This window comes from Mus musculus, chromosome 1 (assembly GCF_000001635.26).
Source record: "Mus musculus strain C57BL/6J chromosome 1, GRCm38.p6 C57BL/6J".
NCBI lineage: Eukaryota > Metazoa > Chordata > Mammalia > Rodentia > Muridae > Mus > Mus musculus.
The window spans coordinates 153,304,971-153,327,209 of NC_000067.6; the positions used below are offsets into that span (position 1 = coordinate 153,304,971).

At 44.0% G+C, this 22,239-nt stretch overlaps 1 protein-coding gene and 1 pseudogene across 1 annotated transcript in view; one reads left to right on the top strand and one right to left on the bottom strand.

The window, feature by feature from the left end:
• Lamc1 (laminin, gamma 1) overlaps positions 1-22,239 on the bottom strand; it is a 113,865-nt gene that overhangs the window by 86,049 nt on the left and 5,577 nt on the right. The window lies entirely within an intron of this gene.
• On the top strand, positions 386-1,721 carry Gm8818 (predicted pseudogene 8818; annotated as a pseudogene).

Sequence of the window (22,239 nt, forward strand, 5' to 3'; positions counted from 1 at the left end):
GGATAGTCATACTCAGAGTGTTATAAAAGCAGAAGTGAGTTCACTTGGGCTGGGACTTGGAGTTAGAGAGACAAGAGGAGACACACTCCGGACAGCCACCACAAACTCCACACAAGGAGGCTCATTTCGACTGGACCAGAGCCCAGAGGATAAGTCAAGAAAGCATTTGTCAGTGCCTCTGGCATTTACAAGATGTTTCTAGATAGTGTCCTTATAGTGCAGCTTCCTGGCCTGTTTCTGTGGTTTACAATGATCATTGGGGAAGAATACTTATGGATTTTGTTCGTCTTTTCATTTGAAGATTTTGCGTCCTTTCAATTGAAGATTTATCTTTCAATGACCGCCTGGTTCAATGTCTGTTACAACTGTGTGTTAACAATTGTCTAGGCGCCGGCTGGCCTGTGGGCCGTGAGGGCGACACCGGTGGCGTCGTCCTCTGCCCCCCCATCCCCGGGGGCGAGATGTCGGGGCTCAGCCACTTAGAGTCGGAGGGCTGCCGAAACCTACTCGGCCTGCTGGACAACGACGAGATCATTGCCCTTTGCGACACCATCACCAACCGCCTGGTGCAGCCTGTGGACCGCCAAGATGCTATTCATGCAATATTAGTGTATAGCCAAAATGTAGAAGAACTTCTGAGGCTCAAAAAAGTCCACCGAGAAGTCATACTTAAGTATTTGGCAAAGCAAGGGGTGGTTGTACCTCCAACTGCTGAAAAACACAATCTTATTCAGTATGCAAAAGATTACTGGGGAAAACAGTCACGAAAACTGAAGGACACAGCAGAGCCAGTTACAGAGACGGAGGACATCCAGCTCTTGGAGCAGCAGGCAAAGGAAGATAAAGCAGCTGAAAAGGTTGATTTTCGTCGCTTAGGAGAAGAATTCTGTCACTGGTTCTTTGAACTTCTTAATTCTCAGAATCCTTTTCTGGGCCCACCTCAAAACGACTGGGGCCCACAGCCCTTCTGGCACGACGCCAAGCTTAGGTTTTATTATAACACCTCAGAACAAAACATGGTAGACTACCAAGGAGCAGAAATCGTGAGCCTTCGCTTACTGTCATTAGCTAAAGAGGAATTTCTCTTTCTCAGTCCCAACCTTGATTCTCAAGGACCAAAATGTGTGTCTTCTCCTCATGGATTAGTTATGGTTGGAGTTGCAGGGACTGTCCACCGAGGAAATTCTTGTTTGGGCACATTTGAGCAAATTTTTGGACTTATCCGAAGCTCTTTTGTGGAAAATATTTGGAAAATCAAATTTATCAACCTGAGAATCATTGGAGGAAGTTCCCTTACTCCTGAATCAGTACTGAAGCCATCTGTAACATTTAAACTGAGTGATCTGGAGGCCTTTTATAACGTAATCACTTTGTGTAATAGCCCTGAAGTAAGACCTAATGTAAGGCAGATAATAGATAGTGGCACTGGAGACCAGGTTTTACATAGTGGAGATGAGGCATTGTTGAACAAAAGGGAAATGAATTTGCAAAACCCTCTAAAGCATTGAGCACTGTACCTCTGCTTGAAGAAGCTACAGAAACACAATACTGACCACCAACTATCTCTAAGCCACTGCAGATGTGAGAATTGACATATTTTAGTTGAAATACCTTTTTGGACTACAGACTAATGTGAATACTCGCCTATTTCTACCTGAGTTACAGCAAATGTTCTGAGAACTTATTGAGGTCCACCAAATAAATCCCACTTGAGATATTGTAAAAAAAATAAAAAGAAAAAAGAAAAAAACAATTGTCTAAAACTCTAAGATCTGACAACCTAACCCAGACATGTGTGAAGGCAAAAACATACCAATGTGCATAAAATAAAAACAATAAAATATATTGGGGCCTGGTGAGATGGCTCAGAGATTAAGAGCACTGACTGCTCCTTCCAGAGATCATGAGTGCAAATCCCAGCAACCACATGGTGGCTCACAACCATCCATAATGAGAAACAACAACAGATGTTCCTATATAGTGTCCTTATGGCACTGCTTCCTGGCATTTGCTGTCGTTTACAATGATTCCTGGGAAAGAATACTTATGGTTTTTTTTCTTTTGATTTAAAATGTTTACCTTTAAATGACCGTAAGTTTCAATATTTGTTACAACTGACTGTTAATAGTTGTCTACAATTCTAAGATCTCACAACCTAATCCAGACTTATGTGCAGGCAAAAACATACTAATGCCCATAAAATAAAAGCAATAAAATATATTGGGGCCTGGAGGGATGGCTCACTGATTAAGAGCACTTCCAGAGGTCCTGAGTTCAATTCCCAACAACCACACGTTGGCTCACAACCATTTGTAAGGGTTGAAGTATATACCGAAAATGACACTTGTTACAAAAGGAAATGGAATGTGGGCGTTATGGTAAGAAAAGTGTCCTATTTACCAAAGAAATTGACAGTGACTAGATTTGGCTACAGGATACACAGTGGCGTGTTATTAAAGCAGAAGTGAGTTCATGAGGGCTGGGACTTGTGAGTTAGAGAGACAAGAGGAGACACAAGAGTGCACACACTCGGGACAGCCACCACAAAACTCAGCAGGAGGAGACACATCCAGACTTACAAGTTTCTCAGGCTTTTCCATTTACTGTGCCGTGAAGCCCTAATGAGAAACTGGACTTCAGCACTCTCATCCTCCAAATATAAACACACAAATCTGGACACGGCTGGTGTTCGCCCTCCCGGCGAAGAAGCAGAACCCCTGAAAACCGGAGCCAAGCTCTGGAACAATGGAGTGATCACTATGTGGGCCTCTTGGGGCCTTCACCTGTGCTTGTGTTAGCAAACCCCAAGATCAAGACAATCATTCCTTGAGTTCCAGCCTCTGTGAGCATCACCCCTCCAAACACACTGTGTTCTGTCTGGAGGCGAAAATGTAAACACAGCAAAGGTCACAGAATCTAAATTAGTTAATGAACACCACTGGGAATTACAAATGGTTAGGCCTTCTCGGCTCTCAAGCTGCTTATCATCAGCTAAAGGAGTAATCTGAGACACCCACCAAAGGAGCCAGTTGGTGCGCATGCTCGCTCTGGATTAGAAGGTAAGGTAACTGAAATGAGCACTTTTAGTATGAGTAAGAGTGCTGAGGGGCAGAGGCCAGCCAATGGCATGACTCTGAAGAAGAAGAAGAGGGGGGAGGAAGAGGCCAAAGGACACGAACATGCTGGAAGATGGCGGGGTCTCAATGCAGAATCTCTGGGAAACAACCAGGAAGCCAGGGCTGGTTCTGAAAGCAGGGGTTTTCACTAGGAACCTACAGATACCAGGAACAGGAAGACAGCTTGCTCTCTTACAGTCCCCAGTGACAGCCCTGCCAAAACTCAGCCTGCACCTGTCTACCACTCAGTAGACAGTTGAGGATACCAGCTGGAAGGAGCCTGAGCACCCAGACACAAGATTCCTGGGCTGGTAACTCATTTTAAAATGTCTGCCAAACTACAGTTCTCACACACACACAAAAAAATGCATAGCCTCGGGACATCTCTGGCTCCTCTCCCGGAGCGCTCTAGCTGAAGCCAAAGAGAAGTCCAACTTCTCCAGGGAATCCACAAGTTCAGAAAGGAACCCTTCCAGAAAGGAACGAAGGCAGATTCTCCAGCCCAGTAACGCCAGAGACTTACTGTTTCTGCCCCTTATGGCAGTACAAGTTAAAGTTCACAGCCTACCATTTCTGCATCTTACAACATCTCAAGTCGGGAACTTGGGAAAGGATTAGCTGGCTGATTCTGCTTCCTGTGGCACTGACTGAAAAGCGGCTGGCAGCTGGGCTGTGCATAGCCGAAGCTTTCGTAGGGAGAGAGTTAGGGACACTCAGAGTGTACAACCCTGTCCTCCTAAGCTTGGTGAGTGCATGGAAGCCACACTTTGGTTTGGTTTGCAGCAGCTCACTCTGAGAGATCAAGGTGCAAGCTGCCAATCCTCTCAGTGGGTCAGCTGGTTCACCCACCCGGCGACATGTAATGAGCTCCCCACCCCATCCTGGAAGACACAGACCTCGGCTTAAAAAATGCCAGTAAAAAAAAATGTTAGGAGAAAGAGACAATAAGAACATGCAAATTATACAGATTCAGTCTCCATGGGAATCGCAGAAAAACAGATGGATTGGCGCATACTGAGTGCAGCTGAAGCAACAACAGCCAGATGCTGCAGGAAGAGGAAGCTGTTCTCATGGGTAACTCAGTCCTCAGTTAATACACGCACGTGTGCATGCGCGTGGGCAGACACACACACACACACACACACACACACACACATGTGCACGGAGTAGTGAAGTCATGGGAAATTATGTATAATAAAATCTGAGAAAAGTTATATGTGTGTGTGTCTATGTATCAAAGTTATGTTCTAGACTCAGGTAGTTATACTCTGGTTTTTAATGGCACAATATCTTGTGAGAACTTGAAGCTGAATGGAATTTGGGCAATTCTTTGCTTTATGGGACTGCTTTCTCTGTTTCATACCCTAGCTGTTCCTAAGGGGACCGTAGCATACTCTACTGGCAACGTCTCAGGACCTACAGCTGGATGACACATGGACCTACCTATCCCCAAAACTTAGAATCCGACTCAGAGACACCATATGCTGTGGGGACTGAAAGCCTGTACCCAGCCCCAACAATTCTGTCACTTGTTCCTTTTCTGTTGCTCTTGTCTGCAGAGGCAGCCCTCCATCTGAGGGTGACCTTGAATTCTTGATGCTTTTGCCTGTATCTCTCCGAGCAGCTGTGATCAGTGTCTGCCATGACACCTGATAAGCCTCATCACTATTTGTACCAAACTTAGATTATAAATAAGATTTCAGAATCCGCAGTTCTGAATATGATTAGCACGAAGACATAAAACTATTATTTTTATGGATGACTGTCTACATAAAAAACTTGAATGAATCTAAAGATAAATGATCAAAAGAAGAGAATTAAACAAATCCCTTGAAGCCCCATATTTTAAAAGCTACACTTTTCTGCACACTGCTACAAAGGATTACGGTTTACTTTGAAATTAAGTCAGCAATAAAAAAGAACCCAGGAATGAATCCAACAGAAAAACAAGACTCTTGAGGTTGAAATTATAAAACATTATTGGAATTACTTAAAAACATGTAAATTATGACAAGTTTATGACAAACTCAATAATATCTGAACGTTAACGCAAACCAAATGGGCATCAAGTCAGTATGGATTAAATCAAGATGCAAAGAAGTTTCTGAGAAACCTCATTCTAGAATTTACACGGAAGAAAAAGTCCTAAATATAACTAAGATCTTTCTAAAATAGAATACATCTGAAAAGGACTTGCACTCGCCAGTAAGGAAAATGCACACAATGAAAACCCAAACCTTAGATCTTAAAAAGAAACAAAGATTTCTTACATAAGACACAGAAGGGCTGACTGCCAAAGAATGTACTAATAAATATGGTCATACTGAAATTAAGAAACACCGCCCAACAGGGCTGGACAGATAGATGGCTTGGTGATTAAGAGCACTTGCTGCTCTTGTAAAAGACCTGGATTCGATTCCCAGCACCCACATGGTGAATCATTTCCATTTTTAATTCTAATTCCAAGGAGTCTGCTGTCCTCTTCTGACCTCCGAGGGCACCAGGTACGCATGTGGTACACAGACACGAATCCAGCAACACACTCATACATATAGTAAAAAACCAGATATTTAAAAAAGAAAATATCAAAAAAAAGTAGAAAAAATAAGAAGACAAATCACATTCAGACATAATGCAGAGCTAATGACGAATCAGTAGCAACGTACCTGCAGAATTCTACCAAGCAATAAAGGCAAAAACCATGAAGCAACATTCTACAGGAAAAGAAATAGGGAAGATCCAGAAAGACATGGAAAGAAAACTTTAGATGCAAAACACTTTGACACAATCTTATACTAATGAGTTGGTACATTTAAGAATTTCCAGTGTCAGGGGTAGACCAGCTAGCTTGCCAGCACTGCTGGTGGACATCCAAACTGATACCACCCCAGGGGGGGAAAAATCAGTATTATCTCATAAAATTGAAGACACACATTGTTGTGAGTGCACCACCAAGTTGCAGAGACTCTCTCCTATGTGAGCACCAGGAAGCATGCGTGAAGATATCCACAGGGGCATTACTCCCATACAACAAAATCAGCCAGCAAGATGATCTAGCTACACTGTAACCTTCACTGCACTGGCGGGAGAAAGAATGAGCTGCCTTTAGAAAAGCTGTCGAAAGTGGAAACTGTTAAGGCTTCACCATGACTAGGTACATAGTAGCATTTCTGTAAGGCTCAAAGCCAAGCAGTAACATTGCTCTTTAGGAAGAGAGGACAAAACCAACTTCTTTCAAAAGCAAGAAGGAAACATTAAAGTCCAGTGGAGATTAGGGACACTCCGGAAGATCCTGCCATCTTTCTAAGGAAGCTTTTTATTCCACAATCTATTAAACATTCCTGTGCACCGAAATTGTATTGCTGAACAAGCAAACCATTATTTTACCTTGTATTTACCTCTATGTAAAAACAGACAATTCATACTAAGCAACCGGAAATCACATGTTATATCTAAAGACAAGGAAACTCAGAGACAAGTTAGTTGGCTGCTGATAAGTTCTAGAGAAGCATTTCGGTTAACTAGGATTTCAACTGTGAAGACGAATCCCCAGGGCCACTGGTGGTCAGGATTAAGAATGAATACTATAGACAGAGAGAAGCTTTAGTGATCCTTATTTCAAAAATAAACAGAAGCGGTCTGTGGTGGCTCACACCTTTGAGCCTAGCACTCAGGAGGCAGAAGCAGATGGGTCTCTGAGTTCCAGGACAGCCTGCTTGCTCTACAGAGTGAGTTCCAGGACAGCCAGAACTATACAGACAAATCCTGTCTCAATAACATACACACACACACACACACACACACACACACACACACACACACACACACACACACAGCATAATGACCATACCAATAATCTCAGCACTGAGGAGGCAGAGGCCAGTCTGATCTACATATCAAGTTCCAAGTTTGATCAAGTTCAAGGCCCTGGCTAGACCTTATAGTAAGACTTTGTCTCACACACACACACACACGCACATGCAGCAATTTAGAATATATAGAATATATGGATGTGTGTACATGTGTGTTAGTCTGTGTGAACTCATGGGGGAGACTACAGTGCTGGGGACCGATCCCAAGGCCTGATGATACACGCGAAACACAAACTCTACCAATGAGTTAGTTACATCCCTAGTGCCTAGGACTTTATAGTTAATAAAACAGAAACAGAAAGCCTTCGCCTGAGAAATTTTGCTATCCTAAGAAAAGAAACTTGGTATTATGAGTTCTGGGGGGTGGGGGGGAGAGGCTTCTTAAAGGAAACAAGTCTACAGTTGGTTTCAGCTCTTTTCTTGTTCTGAGTGGAAGTTCAACAGAACAAACGCCTAGGCAGGTCTCCCGTTGTGCACAAGAGATTCTTAAAACTGTGAGAAAATAATTCTATGGCCTATCTCCAACACTGAATGAATGTACCTCTTTCACTCTTCCAAAGGCAGGGTCTGGACATATTTAACTGTTGAACTCACCCCTGTGCCTCACTGTCACATTTAGAATGAAAACTTCGGATTCATCAAGACAATGGAAGAACAGCCGATGCCTCCCATTTCACAAGTCCAGACCTAAGCTCTAAACCACTGACCCAACAGTTCAGTCAAACACAGCTCCTGTCCCCAACATGGTCAATATTGGAAAAATTGGAAATAAAACCAATATATTCAAGACTCTCTGAGGAGACGCCCAAAGAAGATGCTAAGTAACCTCCAAGGGCCGATGAGAGGCACAATAAACACTGTTTATCACACTGGCAGAAAAGTGGAGCAAGGTTTACAGAGAAGGAGGTTTCATTCCCAAAGAAGCTGGGACAGTAAAGCCCAGAAGACCACACAGTGCATCCGAGCAAAGGGTTAGGTTTCTGAGCAAATGAAGAAAATCAGACCAAGAAACCTCCAAGAAACAGAAGTAAAAGAAGTCAATTCAAAGAGATCACAATCCTTTAGAAAGCAAAAAGAAGATAAGAGAAACCTACTGGCATGAGCATTTAGGACCACTCCTGAGAACGGTAACTTAAGAGTTCCTAGAAATACTCACTTTCTTTAAAAAAAAAAAAAAAAAAAGAGCAGAGAGCACAGATGACACCCGTATCAGCGTCTGCAGGCAAGCAAACCTACTTCCGACTCAGAAGGTATCTCAAATGAAGCAGCTTTAACACACCAAGCTCTCAGCAGAACTAGAGTGAACTTTAGAGGTGAAACTGGTCCTCCACAAAAACCTGAATACAGGTCTGTGTGCAGGTGGCAGGATGCCTGCCTGCCAAACAGAAAGCCTGGAGTTTGATTCTCCAGAAGCGCATGAAACCTGTAATCCCACACGTGGGACGTTGAGGCCGGAGGATCAAGAGTTCAAAGCTATCCCCAATACTAAAAAAGAAAAAAAGAAAAAGAAAGAAATTCATCCTTTCAATGTAACAGAACTTTGGCTTTCATTTATTTTATGTGTATAGATGTTTTGCCTGCATGTTTGCATGTGCACTGTATGTGTGCCTGGTGCCTTAGAGGTCAGGAGGGCATTGAAATCCCTGAAACTAGAGTTTATTTAGATGGTTGCTAGTCACCATGTGGGTGCTGAGAACTGAACCCAGGTCCTCTGCAAGAGCAACAAGTACTCTTAACTGCTGAGCCATCTCCCCAGCCGTGCAGAAGTGAGTATTACAGAGCTTTATCCATTTGCTTGGATAATAACCAATTCATCAACTGCTGGTTTTATGTTAAATGTTTACACACCACTAACCGTAGAAGTGGTACAACTTATAAGTGCAACCAAATGTGGTATGCACCCATGATCTTCTATCTATGACTCTAAGTTTTAAAAAGTTTTAAAGCATAGATGTTTTGTTTAGTAGAATACATCCTGTGTGAGGCTATCTTGGTCTTTAATCACCCTATTTCATGTGAACATACTTCACAGCCAAAATGTCAGTTATGGCATATACAATATATGTACACTGTAATATACAACCATTTTGCTAAATCTGCTGATTTCATATGTTCCTAATGCTAAGATTCCAGAAAGGTGACTGTGTGGTCATGTAACCAGTGGATGACATAATGAGTGGTATTTCTAAAACACATCTGGATTTTAAAACGGTTGTGATTCTTCTATCATTGCTGAAGGTAAACAGAATCAGAACTGTTGACTAAATCAAGACTTGTCCTGTGCAGCTGTATCCTGTAGACAGATGTGCTCCCCCAAGATGGATCTGACATGGATAGCCTGGCGATTCAGGTGTGCATCAACCCAATAAGTAAGATCTCGGAGTCAAGGCAGGGGCTGAGAACCAAGAGTGAAACCATCACATTAAAAGGTAAATTCTGAGGCTAACAGACTGTAGGAGACAGAGGGCCTCCTGGGGGACTGTGTCTTCTCCCCATGGCAGGGAAGCTGGACCCACATCATCCCAACGATGGGGTTAGCTAAAGAAGACATGCAAAGAAAGCAGCAGCAACTAACAGGTTAACATGGATGGGGGAAATCTCAAGGCCCCACATCCAGATGAAGAACTGAAGGCAAGTAATGGCTGCTGAGAGTGGATGGGCCTTCTTCAAGGACAAGCACCCTAGCGGGTCACCCAATTCAAAGTGGCCAGTGCTAAACACATACATGTGGGTAACACTATAGAGCTCAGCAGCTTGTATTTATAAAGGTGTATATATAAAAATATTTTTAAAACAATAAACCATAAATTTGAGAGGGATTAGAGCAAAGAAAAACTCATGTATGAAATTCTCAAAAGTAAAGAAATTTGGGGAGTTGGCTTTCTTTTCTCTCTTTCTTTCTTTCTCTCTTTCTTTCTTTCTTTTTGTTGTTATTGGCTTTTCTGTTTGTTCATGGTTGTTTTGTTTTGTTGTTTGTTTTTTGAAACAGGGTTTTTTTTTTTTTCTGAGTAGCCCTAGCTGTCCTGGAACTCACTCTGTAGACCAGGCTGGCCTTGAACTCCTTAAACTCCTACCTCTGCCTCCCAAGTGCTAGAACCAAAGGCGTGCACCACCACCTCCTGGTTAATGATAAGTTTCAAATTAAAAAAATAAAAATAAAGTAAATTCTGCCAAGGCAGGGAGTGGAGGTCAGGCTGAGGTAGCAGGAGAAAAATGTAGGCTTTCCTTAGGAAGGAGGCTCTAGGAAGATCTAGGATCTTTAGGGCTCACTGACGATATGCCAGCTACTGTCCTCAAATGAGAAGAGATCTCTGAGGAAGACTCCACAAAAAGACCACCATGTGGGGGAAGTGGGTACTGCCACACAGGAGTTGGCAGGCACAGCTCAGGGAGAAACGTCGCTATGCACTGCTGTCTGCCAAAATCTGTTCTCATTGTCCTTGTCATAGCAGTGCAAATGATGTGCGCCACATCAGGTCTTAGTCTTAACACTTAAGACACACAGTTCTCAACAGTGTGCACCGATTAGGAGGCGAGAAGTGCTCATCCCTCAAAATCAACCGTAAACAAGGAAGGCCCTCTAAGGAATGGCAGATGAGGACCATAATCCCACATCCAGATAGCCCTGAACCACTCACCACAGACCCACCACATAAAAGAAAACCAGGTATCAATGTTTGGTAGATGACTTTCTTGTTGGGGTTCTTTGGTACAGGGGTCTAGTGCTATGCTATTGCAGAAGCTACACCACGTACTCCAACCTACCCCAGACATCCAACTCCAACCCTATCTAAAGGGAAACTCCATCTTGGGAAAACATAAACAAACCGCTGCTGCTTCTTGAGGTCATCTGTACACAGTGGTCACAGTGTCACAGAAGTCTCCATTGAATTCATTCATCCAACGAGCTTTTCTGAGTACAGACTGCCAGACAGAGGATACCAGGCTGTGTGTACACCAGAGACACAAAGCCAGTGGAGGAAGACAGTTAATAGCCCCTCGGTGCCGCATCATTTCACCCAGATTTTAAAGCTCAGATCCTCTCTCCCCCGTCCCCGAATTTTACAGTGTCTCCTGCATAATAGATATTCTAAATATTTCATAAGAGGGACTAAGAAATCACTGAGTTTATATTAGCATCGGAGTATTCATCTAATGGGGTAAATCCTGGCGACAGTACCACACCCCTCACCTCACAGGCCTGCAGCCTTTCCCCTCAAGTTCAGAATCAGATGAACTATAGATCTGGCATAACATAAAGACAAATACAAATACGATGAAGGAGAGTTTGAAATCAGTGGTCTTCCGGGAAGAGCTGAAACTCCACTAGACCTTTAGCAGCTGCATTTAGGGGGCAGTCAAGGGGGAAGAGAGCATCTCTGTGGTGTGCAGAAGCCCACTGTGACTGAAATGCAGAGCCAGGCACACAACCAGCACTGCCTCAGCTTCCACCTAAGAGGCCCAAAGCTCCTTCCCTTCACATCTGCATCACCTCCTGGTGCTTAATGGGCAGTTCTGCTCTGTAGCTTCCTAATTTCATTATTATGTAGAAGATAGCATTTAAATGGCTGGTCCTGACAAGTCTCTGATCAGAGGAGGCAAGAATCTCTATACAGGCTGGAGAGATGGCTCAGCAGCTAAGAGCACTGACTGCTCTTCCTTCCAGAGGTCCAGAGTTCAATTCCCAGCAACCACATGGTAGCTCACAGCCACCTGTAATGGGCATCTGATGCCCTCTTCTGGTGTGTCTGAAGACAGCAACAGTGTATTCATATACATATAAATAAATAAATCTTAAAGGTCACCAGACAGTTGCTTCTGAGAAGGCATTTATATGGACTGTCTTTGTAGTATTCATACGGACTGCTGACATCTCTGTAGGTAACTGGAGTTTCCGCGGTTCCCATGGTGTTTTCTGTTCTTGTCACAACTCTGTGTCCCAGGATTAGCATTAGGGATCTGTTGATAGGTTTGCTCTCCTACTAGACCACATTTTTCTTTCTTCTTCTCTTTGGTTCTTTGGTTATAGACTAGCTATGCAGCCCAGGCTGCCTGGAAGTCAAAATCCTCCCGCTACAATGATAGCCGTGCCGCCTAATTGTTTTTAACCTCCTATTCCTCAGGCACTGCTTAAAGCCATCTTTTAACCCGGTCGTCACCTCCAGTCACTCGTTCACCCCACATGCAGCTTCACTGCTGCTTCAGACAGGACACATCAGACTTTTAGATCCAAGGCACCCTGCGGCCAGAGCTGCCTTCCCGTTTGAAAGGCAAGAATGCCACATTCTTTTCTCTCTCTCTCTCTCTCTCTCTTTCACCTTCACTTCTATCTAATTTATTAAGGCTTAATATTTCCAATGCATAAGAAAAACAGCAAGTCCCACATAAAACATTCCACTGGTTGAGTTTCCAGCCTGTCTCAAGCTGTCAGATGTTCCCGCAGATGTCTACTGCCTAGGCTCATGAATGACCTTTCCTGTCTTGTCTTTTGTTTCTCTGTGCTTCCTTGAGATTTCCTGTTTGATTAGCCACACACTTGGGTGTTCAAGCTCCATGTGTCATTATTCACCATAAAAGGGACTGGGAAAGTAACCAGCCAGTTAAAACACAAAATGATGTAGTAACAAAAACAGCTGCATCTGAGAAGAAGGCCAAGGAGACAGTGGGGATCCAGGCAATCTGTAAATTTCAAAACCAAGACCCATTCAGTCAGGCATGGTTCACAGGCTGCTGACTGGGGCACTGGAGGCCCGTTTCATAACTGAAGCTCACCAGAGCCATGAATGAATCTGCTTTCCGTTACCTCTCAGCCACATCCTCGAGGCCGCCCCCACCCACAGTCGGCCTTAAGGGACTGAGACGGCTTCTCGGTCTCTTTCTCTCACAGAAAAGCCAATACCAACTAAAAGGCTTCCAGAAAAACGTTAACTTCCATTTTATTTCCCAATCTAAGAAACAGGTCCTCGGGCCCTTCCCTAAAGCAACCATGAAAGTCAAAGCAGGACAGATACAGACACAAGAACGGCAAGCACAGGCCGCCGCAAGTCCACATTCTCTAGACATCTGGAAGGTTTGTCTGTTTCCAGAGTCTCCCCTAGTCATGATCCACACCCACCACTGCCGTCTGGGCCAGCACAGCCCAGTTTTACACGGGATGTCATCAAAAACCAAAGCCTTCTCAAGATGACTACCAAACCAAGTGGTTCCCATGTCCACCACAGGTCAGTGCTAACTTCTATCTCGGCATGGGGTAAAAACCCTGACGACAGCAGTAAACATGCTTGAACTTCTAAAGTTGATAAAAGTAAACAAACTTTATCACAGCTGCATTACAGATGTTTCCATAAACTTTCATAATCTGTAAAATTCTAAGAATCTGTAATCTCTTGGGAAGTTTCTATTGCATGTGTTTATCTAAAATACTCACTATAAATTCCAACTCTGCATAGAAGTGATCTACAAAGTCAATCTGGGGCATGCGGTCTCCTGATCGCAACACTTTTCCCACGAAGTGGTCTTAAGGCATCTAACAAGCGTCATCAGTCCCCACCCCATAACCTTCATCCCAGCTTCTCCCCACATCCAACATGAACAACTGCAAGGAAAATTCTTAGGATGCTCGCTTGTATCAAATTATGATCTCATATTAAAACACAAGTCAAAAACTTAGCTGAGCGTGATGATGCACACCTTTAATCCCAGCACTCGGGAGGCAGAGGCAGGCCAATCTCCACGTGTTCAAGGCCAGCCTAACCTTCCCAATGAATTCCAAGCCAGCCAGTTACATGGTGTGACCCTGTCTTTAAAAAAACAAACATAGAACCTCAGGGGATGAAGAGAAGGTTCAGCAGCTATGAGCACTTGCTGCTCTGTCAAAGGACTCAGGTCCAGTTCCTAGCACCTACATCAAGCATCTTATTACTGTCTGTGACTCTGGTCCCAGGGGATTTAACACTGTCCTCTACCCTAGCCCCTAAAAGCATCAGGCTCACCAGTCACAGGTGAAGTCACTAGACCTATCAGACTATTTGATGTGATGAGCAGGAACACCTGAGAAACGCAGCTGAGCAGATTAACTACAAGCCTCAGGCAACCACACCACCATTAACTGTATGCATTACTGTGTACACATGCATGTGGTGGGTACACATGCCATGGTGTGTATATATACTTGTGCATGTCTGTAGGTCAGAGAACAGCTTTATGGGGTCAAGTCTCTCTTCCTACCCTTATACAAGTTCCAAGAATCAGACTCAGGTCCCTAGGCTGAATAAAGTCCCTTTATCCACTGAGCCATCTCACCAACCCCAATTTCCTTGGTATGAGTTTAAAATAAATTAAACTCGAATCCTTTTGTCAAAATATTTTTAACAGCTTAAACTTCCCTAAGGACTGTTGTTGAGTCTTGGGCTCCCACAGCTGCCTAAGGTAACTCTGAACTTCTGACCTCCATCCCACCTCCCAGGCATTGCATGGATATAGGCATGTATGACTATATATAGGATTTACCTATATTCTCTACAAACTCCATAATTTCATTATTACTACTCTAGTTAGCCACTATCTTGATCCATTTCCTGCTGCTATATTCAGACTGAGTAATTTAAAATAAACAGAAATTGACTTGGCTCAAGGTTCTGGAGGCTGAGACATCCCAAAGCCTGCTGGTACCTACCTGGTAAGGGTCTTCTTGTGGATTGTAACACAATGGAAGCATCCCACAGCAAGAGCATAAATAAACCAGGAGGATCCAAACTGACTTTCACAATAAACCCACAGCCATGCCAAAGACACTTAGAGCAGGTCTTCATAAATAACCACCCCTCTGTCAACACGAGAAGACTGGATCGGTGGCCGAGGCATGAACTTGGTACACATTTAAACCACAACAGCCACCTACTCTAAAAGTGTTCACCTCCCAGAAGCTAAGGTTCTAAATGTTGTAAGTTAAGGACACAAAACTGAAATTCCATGTCAATCAATAGTTTTACATTGCCAAGGAGCAATCTCGTATTCCTAAGATGGTCATAGAATTTAGAAATCTGCAGGCAAACTTTTTCCTGCCTTCAATTACAGTGTGAGCTGAAGGCGGGAAATTATTACTTCCTAGTGCCTGACAACGCATTCCGTGTTCTCCCTACACCCTTTCTTCTCCTGGAAAAGGTAGGACATTTTCATTCTCTTTGGAATCAATTGATAGAACACGCCAAGAACATATTTTACCAGTGGGAGGGGGAGGAGAGAGAAGCAGGGGTGGAGGCTTCTAAAACCAACACTCCCTCCCCCATCTCACCCTACTTCTGTGCAGCAAGGAGTGCCACCCCATCCCACAAGAAAAGAAACTCATCAAAGCCTTTAACAGTCCCCAGTGCTTCTTATGTGGTGGTGTAACCACATTCTCCACACAAGGACAGAAAGAAGGTAGGGGCTGAGGAGGTCGGTCTGTCTGTAAGGAAAGCAGAAAGGGCGGACAGAAACACGGAAATTCCTCAGGCAGCTCAAGCCTGGAGGGCTCTGGGTTGAAGTGTTTGGGTCTGGGTTGAGTTTGTTTGTTTGTCTGAATCTTCAATTCAGAGAAGTGAACTATGACAGGCCGAGGCACAAACCCACCACAAACACAAGTCTTCCAAGGCAATTATGGCCCGTTCTCAGAAATAAAGCCAAAAAAAAGAAAGAAAGAAAGAAAGAAAGAAAAAACCCACCAGTGACCTTCAAATGAACCTTAGCTCCAGAAAGATTAGCAAGTCGGAGGTTGATAGCTTGGCAAATTTGCATCAACAGAAATCAAAGTGAATGGTGGGGCTCTGGAGCCTGAAAGAAGGAACGGGTGACAAAGGAAAGTTCCTGGGGGTACAGAAGCTATCTCGCTAATCAGTCAATAAAAATGCACATTAGACCTACTCAGCAAACTTGAGGAATACACACACACACACAAAGCCACCATAGCAGGGTCAGAATTTACTGGGAGCAGAGGAGAAACAGACTAGAACTGGAGATCAACCAGGCCGCCTTGAAGCCTTATCTTTAGTGATGTCAGATAAAGGGAACAGTTGAACTGAGCTCAGCAATTCAGCAAGCAGAAAGGAATAGTGGCCGAGGTAGGAAATGAGATAAGGTGCATTCCCCCATATAATTGGAGTTTACTGACCACCCTTCAGAATAGTACATGGTATGCTTCCCCCTTTTCTATTAGGAGACACTGACAAAACCCAGGGCCTCATTCTGAAATTCAATACATTCCTTCAACATTCCAAAAGGCATAAGACTAAATATTACACGACTAGTTAAAGGACTCTGAACCTAAAAGTTGTCCCTTTAAGAGCGTTTCATTTAAAAATCAGTATAAAGCTCTCTTAAAAAAAAATCTGAAAACTAAAAATTCCAAATCCAGCTTTTTCCAGCAAAGTCAGAGACACGAGGCTTAGCTCTCTGATGGAGTCACTTGGTCCTTTGCCCAGGTGAAGGTCTCTACAGTTCGCTGTAGAGTTCATGTGCCAAGTCTGCTCTCAGGTGGCAGAGGGGCAGGGGCGTGACTGAAGCTTGTGAGCCCAGGATCCCACCGACACCCACCTGTGTGACCACAGGGAAGTCACAAGTCACCTCACCTCATTCCTCACAGAGGTATCGGCTCTTGAGGCCGCAGAACTCGGAGGCACCCAGCACAGGGCTCACGAATCTGCCTTCTTCACTTGCTCTTAGCCAGAATGACTAAGAGGCAAACCTCGCTTTCTTCTGCTAACCGGTTTCCAAGCTGAAACCATTCACGTTACTCCACGCAAGGTGAGCCACGCCTTCCTTCACAATTACCTGATTATTTTTAGAATTTTTGTTCTAGTTTGTGTTTAGAATATTGACGCTCAAACAATCCAGCCTTCCTGGAAGGTCCTTCATTCATGTCCATTAGCTGTTTTCAAAAGCCAATCAGCTTTTCCCGGCTGACTTGTCGCTCACCTCTCAAGTGATCTGCAGCACTCCCTAGCACTCTGAAAATCTCCACCGAGTCATTTTTCCTATGGATGGATGTTTCTGTCTTAACCCCTCAGACACATTACAGATTCCCTCAGTACCGGTACAGCAAGTGTCTTTGATATCCATTACATATTACAAAATCCTTAAAGGAAAAATTTTCTCCCTGGCTGCCATTTAAATAATGTCTTTGTTCAACAAATAGAATCTCAATGCAACAAGCTCAAGGCATAAGTGGGGGGAGGGGGAGAGACTCCTGACACAACTGGTAATATGTTAGCTTCACACACTTCTCCAAGAAAGCCACCCAATTCAAGCTTGAATGTATTGTACCTAGCAGACTCCACCACAAGTCACTCCCTAGTACAGGTTTAAAGGGACGAAGATTAAGTCATCACAGCAGAGAACACTTGCAGAACAATTCCTTTTCACCCTGGGAATCGGAAAGCACCTTATTTAGAAATAAATAACTAAATAAAGTAAATCCTTGACCTTATCACCAAACACACACATCCTTAGTCTGTAAACCTGGGACAACATCCACAAGCTTACAATTTTACATCAACCCGAACCACAGCTCGCTGCAGGGGACGCTCACCCTGCACAATCCTCGAAGAGCTCTGCTTCCAAGGCTGGCCTTCAGAACAGCTCCCCAAGAACTCACACAGGCTGGTAGGCAGCTAGAATGGGCTGGACCACTGGTTCTCAACAGATATTGGTTGGTAACCATTAATGCAAGTGACCTCCAGACAAAGAAAACAAAAACAAAGAAATAGCTCTTTTGCTTTCCGAAATCCTGTGCTTGCTAAAACTAATTCCATAAATAAGTTACCTATATATTATGCACATCTGTAATCTCAGCAGCTGGAAACTTGGGGAAGGAAGATTGCTTCAAAGTCAAGGCCATGGTGAGCTACATAGCTACATAGTGAGTTTGAGGCTAGCCTGGACTACATAGCAAGATCCTGTCTCAAAAAGGAAAAAAGAACAGAGGAAGGGAAGAAAGGAAGAAAAGAGGGGTGGAAGGGGGGAGGGAAGGAGGAAAAGAAGAAGGAAGGGAGGGAGGGAAAAAGAGGGAGAAAGAGAGGAGAGAGAGAAGAAATGAAAAACATGAAGACCTATTGTGAATCAAGTTTTCCACCAATTTTTCAGAACAAAAAGATGAGATTGAAAATAGGAGAAATATCTTAAAAAAAAAAATGGGTGAAATAAAACAATAATTCACTGTTGCCTTCAGCACAACAGGAAGGCTCCACAGCTGGAAAACAAAAAATAAACGGAGGGAGCTGAGAGACAGAAGCCCTCAAGTTTGAGAAGAAAACCAAGCGCATCCCTAGTTCACCTCCCAGCCTCGCCAGAGGTGCTCCTCCCACAAGAGATCTGAGCGTGCATTGTCCAAGAAAGAGATAGTGGCTTTATTTTATTTCATGAATATGTAGCTGCAGAGGGCACCAGACTGACTGGGTCCAGTTATTTTCGGCTGGCCCCTGGAAGGCCCCTGGAAGGCCTGGAAAGAGATGCCGATGGGACTTTAATAAGCTTTCTGGAGGCTTCTATTAAGCAAGCTGTCAATTTTAAGCCCAAATGAACAAGCATCTAACTTTATCATCTTACAGAAAGGAGCTTGCACGTCCCATAAGGGCCTGCTTACAGATCTCAGGTCAAGCCACCAAGACAGGGCAACAGAAATTTGGTGCACTGCCATCTTGTAACCTTACGTTGAAATTAACCATTTAAGGTAAGACAGGCTCATCCCTTATCTTTAAGTCTCAGGAATTTGGAGCAGTGAAAATAAACAAACAGCTCTGCTCTAAACTTTGACACTTCTCCCTAAAATCCAGAGGACAGCTGCCGGGCTGCCAATCAAGTCCAGCTGGAGATGAGACCCAGCAAAGCCAGGTTCTGTTCCACTTCCTGTTAGCGCTCAGCCTCTACTAGATGACTGTCCATCTGCCTGACCACCTCAATGCAGGACTACAGTCTGCTCAGCATCTACAGTTGTTCACTACCACACCAATAGCCCAGCCTGCTCATCTTCCTCTGTGCCTGCATGCTCATCTGTGCCCACCAACAACTCAATACACTACAACCAACACATACACCCCATACGTGAAAAGCAGACTCTTTCCTTCCAATGATCTCATAGTACAGGGAGCTTTCCAACAATAGACAGTGCATATGTATTTTTAGATAAAACTTGTTTATGGGGCTGAAGAGATGGCTCAGTGGTTGGAAGAGCACCAACTGCTCTTCCAGAGGTCTTGAGTTCAATTCCCAGCAACCACATGGTGGCTCACAACCATCTGTAATGGGATCTGATGCCCTCTTCTGGAGTGTCTGAAGACAGCGACAGATAAAATAAATAAAGACAGATATGGAGGTGGGTATGGTAGTTCACATCTGTAGTTTCAGGCTAACCTAGGCTACACAGTGAGTTCAGGTCAGCCTGGGCTACAGAGTGAGATCCTGCCTCAAAACACAAGATAAAATAAAATGACACAGTTCTTTCAAAATTCTGTATTAGTGTTTCTAAAGTTCTAGAAATAGAATTCCTATGTCGCACATCTTAGATTAGTTACTACACTGACACATGCCTTGGGAAAACAGAGGTGGTACTGTTGGCACACAGGAGCTCCATCCCCAGTACTGCTCTGAAGAAAGGGAGTTGTGGGTAATCCTCTTGCGCATGCGTAACTCAGTCCATCACTTACCCCACCAATACCCACTGAACATTCTGCCGGACACACTGCTAAAGACTGAAGACACAAAAGCTCCAACTTCCACCAAACGCTTACTGGGGGGGGGGGGGTACTCTCTGTATTTGCATTTCTCAATTAAGGCCTACTGTGGGCTGGAGAGATGGCTCAGCAGTTAAGAGTACTGACTGCTCTTCCAAAGGTCCTGAGTTCAAATCCCAGCAACCACATGGTAGCTCACAACCATCTGTAATAAGATCTGACGCCCTCTTCTGGTGTGTCTGAAGACAGCTACAGTGTATTTATGTATAATATTAAGTAAATCTTTGGGCCGGAGTGAGCAGAGACTGAGCCAGCAAGGTTGACCAGAGCGAGCAGAGGTCCTAAAAATTCAATTCCCAACAACCACATGAAGGCTCACAACCATCTGTACAGCTACAGTGTACTCATATACATAAAATAAAAGTAAATCTTTAAATAATAATAAAAAAAGACTTACTGTACCCTAATAGAGTTCACCAAAACTGTGCAGTGAGGGCCAGGCAGTGAACACTTCAGCTTCTATAAGCAGGAACATAGTCTGTCCCAGTTACTCAGCCCTGCCTTCGTAGTACAAAACAGCGTTATTAAATGAGTTTAATGTTGTTCCAATAAAACTTTATATATACTACAATTTGAATTTCATGTCGTTTTCAAGTCACAAAATATTATTATTACTTTGAATTTTTTTCGGGGTTGGGGGTAAACCAATTTAAAAGGCATAAGCTACTCATAGCTCACTATTCATACAAAACTAGATGGACAGGCTGAGAAGATTTGGGTAAAGGGTGTGTGGTTTTCCTACTCCCCAAATCTAAAACACAGATTCCTTTATCTAGAGCTCAGACTGGCAGGGCAGGTCCTCGGGATCACTCTCCATCAGAAGTGTGCAGGCCCAGCGAGCAATTGGCAAGGGTTAATTTTATTTAACTAAACGATGGCAAAGTACCAGACTACCTTCAAAGAGTATAGCTGTCTGGGGAAAGTGGCACATGCTTGTGAGCTCAACTTCAGAGGCTAAGGCAGGAAGACAGCTTAAGGCCAGGCACTTCAGGACAGCCTGAGCAAGGTAGCCAGACCCTATCTTAAACAAAAACTAAATCACTAAGACTTTCAATATGACCTTGAGGCAAAAATAGGCAAGTCCAGAAAGAGATAACAGTATATGATGACAGGTACTGACAGGGTGGCTGAACAGAAGGTATAACCCAGGACAGGAGGTGGGGACAGAAAGAGGGAGAAAGGAACCTGGAAGGAGTCCTGCCTACCTGAGTTGCTGACACCTGGGAGAAGTGCTCCACATGGAAGGACAGCCTTCTCTGCACAAAAGCGATAAAAGGGGAAACCTAGTTGTTGACAATATTCAGAGCCTCCAGCACCTCCCTAACAGGACAAAGGCTTTGCCAGCAAACCTGAGGAGCCACCTAGGAACTTTCCACTCAGACAGGGTGGTTGACAGAAGACATGTAACCCAGGCCGTTATAGACAAGATCCACATTTCACATCCACTGGTCATTCTGAAATACAAAATACTGCAGCTCAACTACTGAGAGTCCCCAACTTCTCTGATAGGTTGGCTTGGATTTAGGAGTTTACAGTGAAGAATGAGAACTCGGGAGACACCAGGCTGGCCTCTGACTTGACCTCTTCCTGAAGTACACCTAACGAGGTCCTCTTGACCAACCCTGGGAAGGAACAAAGAACCGCAGCTCTGCATTTACTCCTCCAGTACAAGCATCAACAACACCACTGTTGCCAAAGCCCAGAAAGCACTACAGGGGCACTACAAGCACTTTCAACTTATGCTCTCAGGCTGCAGGGGCTTTGTTAAGAGCACTACCCCGCTGAAAACTGACAGCTATCTGCGTAAGGGCCGATCTGTGAAGCTGAAAGATCACTAGTGTGTCAAGATGGGGAAATCATCAGATGAAAGCCAATGGAGTCCACACTGCATGTGCGGTGGACAGAACAGTAGGAAGTAAATCAGGGGCTGGAGCGATGGCTCAGCGGTTAAGAGCACTGCTCTTCCAGAGGTTATGAGTTCCAATTCCCAGCAACCACACAGCGGCTCACAACCATCCGTAATGGAATCCAATACCCTCTTCTGGTGTGTCTGAAGACAGCTACAGTGTAATCATATAAATAAAATACATAAATAATTCCTTAAAAAACAAAAAAAAGAAGTAAATTAATTTTAAGCATGGCTCCACCCAGCCACCCCACAGCCATCATATCCAGGACTAGACCTGAAGGAAGAGCTAACCGGAAATACACCTTTACATTTGAATATGGTAAATGAAGGCTACATGTTCCCTCAGGGACAGTGTGTGTGCAACAATAAGAATTTGGGAATGTAAGCAAAAAAGGAACAACAGCTGATGGGAAATCAAGGAAAAGAACAACAGCAATCCAGATCTCTGAATCAATCTGTTTGTGAGCCTTTTTATTTATTTTATTTTATGTTCCTGCATACACTGTCGCTCTTCAGACTCACCAGAAAAGGGCATCAGATCCCATTACAGATGGTTGTGAGCCACCATGTGGTTGCTG